The sequence below is a fragment of the Macrobrachium nipponense genome, chromosome 19 (genome assembly GCF_015104395.2).
Source record: "Macrobrachium nipponense isolate FS-2020 chromosome 19, ASM1510439v2, whole genome shotgun sequence".
Taxonomy (NCBI): domain Eukaryota; kingdom Metazoa; phylum Arthropoda; class Malacostraca; order Decapoda; family Palaemonidae; genus Macrobrachium; species Macrobrachium nipponense.
The window spans coordinates 64,217,532-64,230,654 of NC_061088.1; the positions used below are offsets into that span (position 1 = coordinate 64,217,532).

At 44.3% G+C, this 13,123-nt stretch overlaps 1 protein-coding gene across 1 annotated transcript in view; it reads right to left on the reverse strand.

The window, feature by feature from the left end:
- Positions 1-13,123, reverse strand: part of LOC135217549 (thioredoxin-related transmembrane protein 2 homolog) — a 30,350-nt gene that overhangs the window by 16,162 nt on the left and 1,065 nt on the right. The gene's annotated exons all lie outside the window — the stretch shown is intronic.

A 13,123-nucleotide genomic window follows, 5' to 3' on the forward strand; every position in this document is an offset into this window, starting at 1 on the left:
CTCTAAGCACATGAACTAGATATGAACAGATGATTCCCAGAGAGGTATCTTACTACAACTGGACATCTTATAAGAGAAGTATCTCTGGAGGCAAGAGTTTAAAAGAACTCTCACCAGAGGGTTCCAGTTGTCCGGCCAACAGACTACTATATTGTCCCCTGGCTGAGAAACAAATAACGAGAATGAAGACTCCTGGGGAGAAGCAAGTGCTCCAAGTCTGATAAGTGACTGTTAAACTGCCAAAGCTATATTGGTTGTACTACTTAAGACAAGAACTGCACTGTTACATCCACACTCTTGCCAATGCAAGACACTGAGAGAAAGGCCTTCAATCTTCCCATGTACATCAACATGCTTAAGTGCTTTATGTACTGTCAACACACTTACTATGAGATTCAGGGCCTCTGTAACACGGTTTTTTCGCAATAACTTTTTATCTATGCATTTCATAAATATAACGCTTATTCAGAATATGATATTGTAATGATACAATTAAGTTTGTTCATACTTACCTGGCAGATATATATAATCAAGTACCCACCCACCTCCCCTCAGGAGACAGTGGAAATAAAAATTATGAATAGAAAATGGGAATGATTCCTGATACCCGCCTCCCAGCGGCGGGAATGGGTACTAACCACCTGACTCCCACTGCGTGTGTCGTAAGTGTTTAAATTTCTGTCGGATTCGGAAAAATACAGCTATATATATATCTGCCAGGTAAGTATGAACAAACTTAATTGTATCATTACAATATCATTTTGTTCATGAAACTTACCTGTCAGATATATATATAGCTGAATCCCACCTTTGGTGGTGGGAGTAGACAGAATAGAAGATTTTAGGAAACATATATATGCAGATAATTGATATCTTGATTCCTTACCTGTTAGCATAGCTGACTTCGTGGTTACTGCCGCGTAAGTCTGCTTGTGCTACTAGAGTTGCCAGCGAGGTAGAGACCTATATAGCTGGTGCACTCCAGATGATCTGTCAACAGGGGCGAGACCACGACGTGACTAGACCATATTGACCATACCATGAGGGCTAAGAAGTAAAATAAATATATATATAAAAATATATATCACCACCTGACCCACCTAGCCAAAGTTAAGGTGTGTTAACTAAGGCTTAAGAGTTAAGAAGTCACCGTTGTCGGCGACTCAACTACTAAATTAAGAGCTCTTCCTAACCATTTTCTACAGGATAGGATGAGTGGTACTTCTTGCCCCCAAGATTGTGTCTGCAGACACGTATGGCCCTAGCGAGCAGCAGATCTCATATGCCATCTTCACATCTCGCAGGGAGTGTGAATTGAACACAGAGTTGCTTCGCTAAAACATGGTACTCAGGATGTTGCTGAGTGCCATGCTCTGTTGAAATGCTTCCGAGGCCGCGCCCTCACCTCGTGAGCATTCAAATCAAAAGATTTCAAATCTTTGTGCAAACACAAAGAAGGAGCTTTTTTGAAAGACCTCCTTAACAATAAAGCCAGGGTGTTCTTCGATATGGGCAAGTCTGGTCTTTTCGGAACACTGCAGATTGTCCGTACGACTTCGACTTTCTTGAGTTTTATGTAGATAAAACTTGAGAGACCTGACAGGGCACAGGACTCTCTCTGGCTCCTGCCCCCTAACTTGTGCCATCCTTGCTTCCAAGCTCCTGGCCCAAGGACAAAACGGGTTTCCATTCTTAGGCCATAACGAAAAGCTTAGAGAGCACACCGCCTTGTGTTCTCTAAAGCCAAAACTTGTGACGATGGCTTAAAATCTCACTGACCCTCTTTGTCGTATCTAGGGTGGTTAGAAAAATGCCTTCCTGATCACATGCAAGAAGTTAACAGGTAGGAGATGTTCGAATGCTTTGACATCAAGAACTTCAGACTATGTCTAAGTTCCATCTTGAAAGCTTCGATCTGGACATGCACAGTCAGTCCGTCTGTACTAACGTCAGGTGACCGACCAGTTGACCCAGTCAGACGAATCAAGGACAGCAAGGCTGTACCCTGAAGACCATAAGGCACTATTCTTCGCTGAAGGATGAGTGTCTGGACTGCCTGGGCGATTCAAGCTAAGCAAACCTTGGGGGGTGTATCAACGCAACCCAACGTCGTTAGCGAATCAACTCCTGAGCCACTCCTGACTCGAGCTTCTGGTGCCAGGAGAAAGGAGCGAGGAGCAAAAAGGCGATTCAGTCCCGAAGGACGAATGCCTGACAGTCCAACCTGGTCTCATGTTAAACGATCATCGGGGGTGTATAAACGCAACCGACTTCGTCAACAAGAAACTCAGGGCTACTATATGTCTCCTGATCTCGCACGAGTGTCTGACTCCGAGAAAACAGGTGAGACAAAAAGTAGATGGTGAGCGAGTTTCGAGATTTCACAGAACTCAAAGATCGTGAAGGGCTTTGTTGTTTGACAGAAGCAAATCTCTGAGCCCAAAGGCCGTCAACAACATATTTGCGTATTCTTTAATAGTTGTGACTGCCAGCTTATCCCATTCTTCAAACGGAAAGGGAAGACTGCAATCTTATGCTGTCAACATCTCGATAGTCTGAACGTAGTCACTCAGAGCGGAGAGGTTATAGGTACCTTTCGTGTTAAAGGAGACCGACTCTCTCGGAAAGGTCCTTGGAAGGACGTGACCTCTGTGAATCTAGGGTCTTGAAGGCCAACATGGGGCGATTAGCGTCATTGTCGCTCCCTGTGATGATATAAATCATCTTATTACATTTCCTAAGCGATTGAAAAAGGGGAAAAGAGACTAAACATCCATCCCCGTTCAATATCATAAGGATGGCGTTTAATGTTACCGCTCCCGGATCGAGAATAAGGGAGCAGAGAAGAAGAAGCCTCTTCGTCCTCAACCTAGCGAAGAGATGAATGAAAGGACGTCCCTAAAGTCTCCACAACTCTCAACATACTTCTAAAGAAAGATTCCACTCGGAAGTCAGTAGTTGCTGCCTTCGATCGAGACGATTCGAACGGACTTTTGCAATCCTGTAACGAACCTCTAGACTCTAGAGGATCGTTCCATTCTACGCCTGTTGTTATAATAGGCTCTTTCTCGTAAACCCGAACCGGGACCGAGAGAAGATACTTCCTAAGATATGAGAGAGCTGTGGAAGATCAGAGTTGATATGGACCATGGTTCCAAAAACTCGTTTCGAGGACTGGAGGGACGACTGAATTGCTTCCACTTCTTTCAGATTATGATCCAGGACATCTGAAACCCTCTCCAGATGTCCGGCACCTTCTTTCTATCACCTCAAGAGATACTTAACGCACCAAGAGATGTTCAGAATCATTCCTAGATCTTTAATAAAATTTCAGTTTCCCGGTAGGAAAAAACTGTAGAGGTGCTGAATTGCAGTCTATTCAGGGAAACAAACTTCTTTAGGAAGGAAATGGTCCCCAGCAAGCTCATCCATTCCCTCACACAGTATGTTTACTTCCCTAATAAGGCTGCGCTTTGCCTAAGCAAGAGAGCATATAATAGTGCAATGTTGTGGTAGACTCGTAGTCCTATACCGTGCGGTAACGAGCACCGAAAGGAGTAAGATATCTCTGTAGAACATATTAAGGCCAAACGAATGCAATGTTTATTCATTCATGTAAGAAATCCCCTCAATCTTAGGCTAAAGTCCGTGATTGTAGGGCAGAGATACAGTTCGTCAGTCAATCCCGGGAAGAGAGAGACTAACTGCCAGCACAGAGATCGGTAGTCCGTCCATCGAGAGAGAGAGACGTAAACTGCCAGCCACAGAGTACGGTTAGTCAGTCAATCCCGCCAGGAGAGAGAGAGAACGTACTGCCCCCCAGAGATACGGTTAGTCAGTCAATCCGCAGGAGAGAGAGACTTAACCTACCGCGCATGACAGCGAACGAGTTGGTACTGGCTCGTTTGGACTGGAGGAGAAGACAGTGACAGCAGCAGCTTACGATCGTCTGTCATAGTCGTCTCTTAACTTTATGCCTGGGTTGCCAGCTACCCTATTCTATGAAGAAAAAGGTCCGTTATTTTTAGCATAAAGAGACTCTCAAGCTGGTATATTTAAGCGAAACAGAAAACGCTAAATATATAGATGCGTTTGTGTCGTCAGAACACTACCATACAACGGTAAAAGATAAATCGGAAACTCCTGGAAGGCTGCAGGGAGTAACGATTAAATGTCCTTAAAATGGACCATAGACCTCTCGGTTGCCATCCGAAGAGGTAACTACAGCAAGCGTATATGACTTGAACCAACCAGAAATAAAATAACGCAAGGCAAAATATGAAATTATATCACAATAAAGTTTGTTCATACTTACCTGGCAGACATATATATAGCTGAATTCGGAAATACAGCTACATACATATCTGACAGGCAAGTTTCATGAACAAAACTTAGGAGAATCGAAGCAGTCAGCTCAAGCTTCTTATGTTATTGGACATAAGGGTTCATTGACGTAGTCTACAAGTCTATTTCTTGTACGAGTCTGCGAATGACGAATGAGAGCTCTTCCGAATCTTGTCAATAAGAGCTTATTCGCTTACGCAATATCAAGTTAATGAGATGTTTGTCAATGAGAACTAACCCATTTACGGGACAGAGCGCCTCAGTGGCATGGATGGTATGGTGTTGGCGTCCCACCTCGGTGGTCGCGGGTTCGATTCTCAGCCATTCCATTGAGGAGTGAGAGATGTGTATTTCTGGTGATAGAAGTTCACTCTGTCCCGTTGCTGAATAACCACTGGTTCCATGCAACGTAAAAGCACCATACAAACAAACAAACAAACAAACATTTACGGGACAAAGAGATATTTTGTCAATGAGGGGATACCCACTTACTTGACAAAACGATAGTATATTGTCAATGGGGGAAAGTCACTGAATTGACAAAACGTAATCCAGGAAGTCGAGCATTTTATTTTCCGATTCCCGTCTCAAACGAGGAAGGGGCAAGAATCCTGTTAAGAGACTGGGCTTACGTCAGGTAGAACGACGATGTTCAATTCGGCAGCGTAGTCCCGACTAGGAACTAACAAAATCTATCATCTGAAAAGCCCTTTCAGATGGGCTAAAAAGCTGGCAAAATTATCCTGGGAAGAGGAAGAAACTCTCCAACCAGCTTCCTCTCCCGTATCACAACTAATGCCTGCTAAAGCTTAAAATTTATTGGCAGTATGGCAAAGGCAGTCCTGTCTTGCGCTTTCCTGAAGAGCGTACTTTTGATGAGTGCCTTTGCAAGAATCCTACTGAACGTTGCCGAGAGTCCTGACGTGCAGGACATCGAGCCTTTATAACCCGTAACTGCCTTATCGCAAAGTCTTGACTGCGGTAGTGGCAACTTAAATTTATTGGCAGAATGGCAAAGCTTGCGGTAGAGCAAACGAGAATTTCCCTTGAGCTTTCCTTAACTCCATCCACCTATGCGAAACGCAATATTAATTGACAGAGACCTCTTGAATTCACGAAACCCGATGTCTTGCTGGGTTTCGAAGAAGAAGTTGTCTGTTCACTTTAAGCTTACTCCGAAGCACTGCCTACTTCACATTCTTTGCAGGTGAGGTAGAAGGTATCATCGAAGGTAGAGGTGAAAATTCTTTAAGCCCAAATCTGAAACAAGAGCTTGAAGAGTTCAACAGAAACGTTCAGCCAGGCGACACACCTGGCGTGCGCTGGTGCACGCTCGGCGTCCACTGGAGCGCGCACGCTCGGCGTCCACTGGCGCGCACGCTCGGCGTCCACTGGCGCGCACGCTCGGCGTCCACTGGCGCGCGCTTGGCGTGCACCCGCGCGCCCCTGGCTTGGGCGTCCGCTCTCAAAAGCTTACTGCTACTATGACTTCTTTTACGTATTTCTCGGTGGAAAGACGGACACGAGTTCAGGCGACGTTCGCCTTCTTACTTCTCACTGAAACGCATAACGAGAGAGAGAGAGAGAGGACGTGAAGCGTCCTCTTCTATAAAGCTTCTATTTAGAGGGCGCGAGTCCATCCGAAAGCTCCAAACCCCTGCGCGGGGAGACGCTTCGGAGGACGAGAAGCAATCCTTCAGGATTCGTGCACGTGCACGCAACTTTAGGCCGTCTGGGGATTTTCATTCATAAAACTGTCCAGAAGGCACGCCAGATCGGTGGGGGTTCCTCGTAACCCTCCTTCGGCTTTCGACATGCTCTCTCCCTGGTTCTGGGAGTCAAGCAGAGGTCCCGGCCTAGAGGCGAAACGAGGCCGATCTGACGCACCCTCCACTACACAAGGGGTATCACTGCACTTCTGCACTTCACTTTTACTCTCTAAAGCAAGCACTTCGATTCTAAGTTACGAATCGAAGGTATCGAGAAAGGGCAATTTCTCTACAGAAAACTGCTTAGGGCCCGAAGGCAACACTGCAGGGTTTAGGAGTAACAATTACAGAAGTAGCACTTCACAGCAATGAAGGAGAGCGAGCCATCTCTCGTAGACATATACATAGCCCGTAGGCCATACTACAGGGTTATGCAAAATAAAGTCTACAGGAAGGTTAGCAGGTTCACTACCCTGACTTTTGTTACTGATTAATTGCGTACATACGAATCATACGTCTTCCTTACGGAATTAGACATGTTTACTGATTAATTGCGTACATACGAATCATACGTCTTCCTTACGGAATAGACAAAGTCTCACACTCCTTACATGACAAATCTCAACAAAGAAGCAAGACCCATACCCCTCGTACATACCAAGTGCGAATCTACCGAAGCTTTCGGTAGCCACACCCTATCTTTGCAGACAACCCCGTCTGAAACTAGCCTAACTAGATTCAGATATTTTATGCAAAAATGAATCAAATTCAAATCAATTTAAGATAGCGTATGCCTAGCCACAAATCCAAGTAAATAAATCAAATGACAATTAGGATACTTAGCGGCAATGAAGTTTCCAAAATCCTAAGACGGAGGTACTGAAAACAGGTGTTTTCAGCACCGGCGACAGAAAAATTATGAATAGAAAATGGGAATGATTCCTGATACCCGCCTCCCAGCGGCGGGAATGGGTACTAACCACCTGACTCCCACTGCGTGTGTCGTAAGTGTTTAAATTTCTGTCGGATTCGGAAAAATACAGCTATATATATATCTGACAGGTAAGTTTCATGAACAAAACATATTATATCAACACATAAATTTTGAGTGTATTCTGCAATACGTAGGTTGAATAAATTTGGTACTTATAATGTAAAAGTGACCTTTTTTGAAGACGGGCCAACTTACTCAGAGAAAAGGTTTCGAACGCACTCGTTACGTAACTTATGACATCATTTCTTCCCTCTTTCTTGATGGATGATTGGCTATACGTAACGAAGGCTAAACCTCTGGCAACAATGACATACAAATTTAAATACAAGCAAAGCAGTACACCTTTATGAACTCTGGAACCTCTCCACTGATAATTGTCATAATGAACAAACCAACAAAATATGTTAATAAATACAAAAACACTTCGATTATTAGTCTAACTCCCAAAATAAGTTTCCAAAGAAATTACAGTCTACTTTATAGGTCACAATCAGATTGACAAGATGTAGGGAATAGTTGGTAATTACCAAAAACATAGTAGACAAGCTTGATTTGATAACTGCTATATCCAATGTCAAGCAATTTTTATTTATTGGCTATCTACCTATATACTGAAAAAAAAATAGCCGGTACCCTACACTGGCTTTAAACCTTCACCAATAATTATCGTCAGAATGGTGACTTCATGAGGCTCCTCCCACTTTCGCCTCGTTATAATTCAGGATAACACTGAAGGCTACCATGGGCATTGTTGGATTAGAAAATTTAACTTCTGGCTATAAAAACTAATTTCTCGAGTAGTTGTAAGAAGTGCTAAATGATCCTCAAGGATCCCAGCAGTTGGTCTAAACGTTTAATTCATGTATATTACTGCTATACTGTTGCGGCACTACTGCTACAGTAGTATTACTACGCTAGCACTGATACCCCACCCACATCTATGTATCGTTCCGCCATTCATAAAGTCTTTGGGTTTCAGAGCCGATGGAATTTCTGTCTGGTGGATGGGCGGGGCAACATTTAGTCAAAAGGTTTTTGTTTACCTTGCTTACGTAATGAATGTTCTTCGACTCTTGGCTCGTAATCATTGGCCATGGCGTCGGCTAGATCATTTTTACTCTATAAAAATTAAAACTATCGGGTTTAGGTTATTGATAATGCTGACAAAATTTGTGTGTGGTTGTAAAATATACATATGTCAACTTTCAGCTACATCCGATGCTTTGACAAGGAGCAAAGTCCAAAAAACCGTGTTACAGAGACCCTGAATCTCATAGTAGGTGCTTTATGTACTGTCAACATGCTTAGGTGCTTTATGCGCTGCTTGAGCTGAAGGTCTGACTTCTCCCAACACACCACAATGACAACATACTGGCAGAATGCAAGGAGGTCTCAGTCTTGGAACAACTGTGCCTCTAGGGACACTTAGGACCAGCCAATCACCATGATAAACCCAAGCAAAGTACCCCTATAAATGGTCCCAAGCTAAAACCAAGGTGAATACACTCACAAAAACATAGGATGGTATATTGTCAATCTAAAGCAATCCTGAATTGATAAACAGTACCCTCACAGATACAGCCAAGGTACTTTCTGGAGTTCTGATGGCTCAGTATTTAGAAATATGCATCCTTTACATTAACAGAAACATGAAGTCCACCCTCCCTAATACAAGCCAAAACTGAATGTAGGTTCTCTATTTTGAATAGTCTGATGGACAAATTCATTTGGCATGGAAATGTCAATGTTCAGTCTCTAACCTCAAGTCAACTTAACCAGGAAAAGCAAACAGTAGAAACCCAGAGAACAATAGTCTATGACTTTCACCATGTTCTTCTCCATCATCACCCTCACCTCAGAGCAGAATCAGAGCTTTATTCAGCCAATGTCAATGTCTCATCGCGCTCTGGTTTGATATGCCTGACCCTACTTGCAGCAGTTGGACAGGGGGGCCACTACCTCAGTGCCTCTCCTTTCTTCTTTCCACTACCTGTCGTTTGAGTCAGAGCCTGACAGACATAAAAAAAAACACAGTACGATTACTGGTATTTTCTAGGAAGAAGAAGGCTGCTCTCCTGACTAAGATTTAGCAAAAAACTGAGTCTTCCTTAACCATAAGGCTGCATTTCCCTTGTAAGCCTCCAAAGAACTCTATCAGTATATTGATTCATCACTGCTGCCTTAACTTTTCCTTTCAGAAAGAGCAAGAGTCCAACACCCATCCATTATGCAGGGAAAGCCTATTCTCCATTGATACTTGCTTTGAAACTTGGTATTAAACTGCTTCTAAACAAAGTCTGCCTACAGGTTAGGTGACTAAAGGGAGAGAGGATCTGACCTTAACTCCTGACTCTGACCTTGTCAGAAGCCTCATCATGACAAAGAAATCTGCCATGTTCAGCCACAGGCTCAACCACAACGCAGCCTGGAAAAAGGCCATGGAGAATGACTCCAATGCTCCTGACTCAGCAGATGAGAAATCCACAGAGAACATTAAGTCATTTGTCAACTGGTGGGGCAAGAAGCTAAAAGTGGCAGGAAGCAAAATAACTCTCTGGGGCAGAAATCATACACTTCAATTGATCTATGACCCTTTGGGCAAGCAGTTAGAAAGTTCACTCAGTGGATATATTCAAGCTCATAAGGACTGCCAAGGTCACTCCCCAAAACTATACTGCTCACGAATGAGCTGAATGATCTCTCAAAAAAATGCCCTTCCAAATTAGGCTGCATGGGTTACAAGGGCATAGGACCCTCCATTCCTAAGAGACCACTGGCAGACTGAGAAGGATACCTTAACCAAAAACAAAAAGGAAGTAGACATATCAGCCCTCATGGCAGCTGCATAAGGGATCAAGGTGTCAAAGGAATAAAACAAACACATCTCGACACAGAACCATGATCTACTGACAGGTGCTGACATAACATAAATGGAGCCAGTCTCCAAGCCTAGGCTCTAGAAGAGTTCCAGATTTCAGATGAAGAAGATGAGGAAGAGTGAAGTGGAGAAACAGAATAAGCCTGTTCAACTCTTACTTCATATCTCACTCACATCTTCCACTATGACAGAGGAGTAAGTTGAGGTAGGTGTCAAAAAAGATCCTAGAATACTGAAACAATAAGTGCCACGGGGGATTTCTCCAGCAGCCACAGTAACAGCAGCAGCTAGGTCTTCCAAAAATTTCAGGACCAAAAGCAGCAGGAATATGATTATCTAAAGCAACATGTTCTAGTAAGGCAGAAGATGATTCCCAAAGATACCAAGAAAAAGTCACACAGCCTTTTAAGTATCCTAAATACTTCATCAGAAAAACCAGTAGTCACTACATACCATCACAGAAGCAGGGTACATGAGTAGAAATGGCACCAGTCCAGTGCAGAGGGGGGATGGGAGAGTCCCACCTAAACCCCTGTCTTACCACAAACAGAGAGCAAGTGTTGATTATCCTCCTTCCCAACCACTGTCCACACAGTCTGGGAAACTTAGGGGGAGGGGGAACTGTCAAGCAGGAATAGACCCACTAATATTATTATTAAATAGTTTACCCACAGACTGCTAAATTGACATTTTTAACTTATAGGACTGAGTCTCTCCATCAACTTTCTTGTACACAATTCCCTGAATTCCTTGTGATAAGAGTTCTCTCCACCGCCTGCTTTCATGTGTACATTTCCACAATTTCTCAGCTGGTCAAGCTCTCAAGCATCCCACTTCCTTTTGAAATTCATGGCAATCCAAGTGGTCTTTATCTTCTTACTTCCATATCTAAAGTACTTCATTTCTGACTTATGCTTGTGTAACCTAATTAGTACAATTGACACTGCCTATTTGTGGTTCCAGATTCGCGGACTTGCCGATTTGTGGATTTCTTTATGGAATATATATATACAAATTACAGTGGTCCCACACATTTGAGAGGGATAGGTTAAAACTCAAGAAAAACACATTAAAAATTAACACCGAGGTGAGTCATATACGAAAACACCTTGCCTACAGACTGCAACAAACTGGCAAGAGAGGACGCACTCACCAACCCTTCTGGGGACCTGTCAGAAGCTATCTTGGCAATGACCATAGACCAGAAGTCCAGCCAAGAAACCATCTGCAACATGGAGACTGCCGTAGATTCCAACGATGGAGCCACCGACCACACCTCCTCCAAAGTCAATCCCAGCTTCAGATGAATGACGTCCTGGTTATGATGACGCGACATAAAAAAGGCAAAGTTCGTAGCATAATACCTCCCATGCTTTGTGAGAGGCGGGGGTAGCAGCTTGGCACAGCCCCTAGAGCGAAGCAAACCGTCCCGATCTGAAATAGAGGCGTTAACCTTATGCAAGACCAACTGGATGTGCCCCGACAAGGGAAGTTGAAACGAAGACTTGGGATCCTGCGTAGCTCCCAGCAAGGCTTCCAAGCGGGAAGGAGTGTAAGACGACCGAGCCTGAGTCCTACTCTCCAAATTGTTGAAAAGGCAGACAAAATCTCTTGCAAGTCTCCCTCCTCCTGCTCCGGCAACGGAGACCAACAACAAGAAGGGTGTGTAAGCTCATCTAAAACACCTTCCTTGTTCAAATTAATGGAAGAATCAGCAGCCAAACAGCCCGAAGGACCAACTAACCTGCCTGGGCTGCATCCAAGCGCCGACTCCCCCGGCGAACCAACCACAACACCAAGAACATCACTACGCACTCTCCCAACAGATGACCCATTAACATTGCTGCGAACGGGCAAGGGCGTGGCAGACGTACGGATGTGAGCTGGAGAGGAATCTCGAACGCTCGAGAATCCCTCGGAGTGGTGTGGAGTGGAGTGGAGACGACTGGGAGTGACGTCATAAGTGGCAATGACATCATGGCTTCCCCTTAATCCGAACAGGAAGCAGACGCCATTGGCGGAGGGATACGAAATGACTGACCCCATGCCGTCACTAGCAGGGCTGACGCCATGGCTTCCCTCTAACTGGAAGAAGCAGCAACTATCATTGGCAGAGCAATACAATATGACTGACCTCAACTACCCACGCAGACGAGGCATGGAGGAGGGGGGGAGGGCCTGGACAGCATGAGGAGAGGGTTAGCAAGCATCCATGAAGTGCATCACAAAACTCTCCAAGGACGGAGAACCCCATAGCCCCATTGTCTTCCAAAGAGCCTCCATCTTGGACGCCTCCGACTCTGCAATAAAAGACAATGATGACAAAGCCCCCTCCCTCTCAGGAATCAAATTAACTCCCAAAGAAGAAGGGATGACATTACAAAAATCAGCCTGAGGGGCTCCTGATACTTCCAACAACGAAACGATGGAAGAAAAGGAAAGGGACAAAGGCACAACACTACTATGGGGTGTAATCGCAACAGGAGACGAAGCATCAGGAAGAGGAGAAGAAAAACCCTCCCACATGGGAAGAGTAGAAACCCTACGATGCTCCCTCTTGCTATAAAATAACTTCCACTGCTCTTTAGGCCACGCACAGCATTCCGTGCAAGGATTTGTTATTGTACAAAGATTAGAGCGACACCTACTACGTACACGTGATGTGGGGATCAGTCGCAGCCGAAGCCAAAAAACGAGAACACAGAAAACCTGGCATTCTGGGGCACACACGTTGACGAGGCTGAGAAGGAGCAGAAGCCATAATTACAGCACACACACACACACACACACACACACACACACACACACACACACACACACACACACTAAACACAATCGAAATGGGCAATGAACCAGGTAAAGGCCGAGAGAGGTCAATCACAACTCTTGCCCAGGCGGTTAAGAAAAGGCTGATGCGGTGGCGTAGATGCGTGGTCCTTTACCACTCTTCACCCAATATATGCACACGTTGCCAGATCTCACAAGATTCCTTGCTTTTACCTGCAATTTAAACGGATCCAGCTAGGCAATAGAAATTATCCTATTCTTAAGACCGAAGGTTTGTTTGCGTATGAACAAATTTTTATACCAGGTTTTTTTAATAGCTTTATCATAAAAAGTGCATTTTATGATGAAATTTATAAGAAAAATGATATTGTTATGATACAATAAAGTTTTATACATACTTACCTGGCAGAT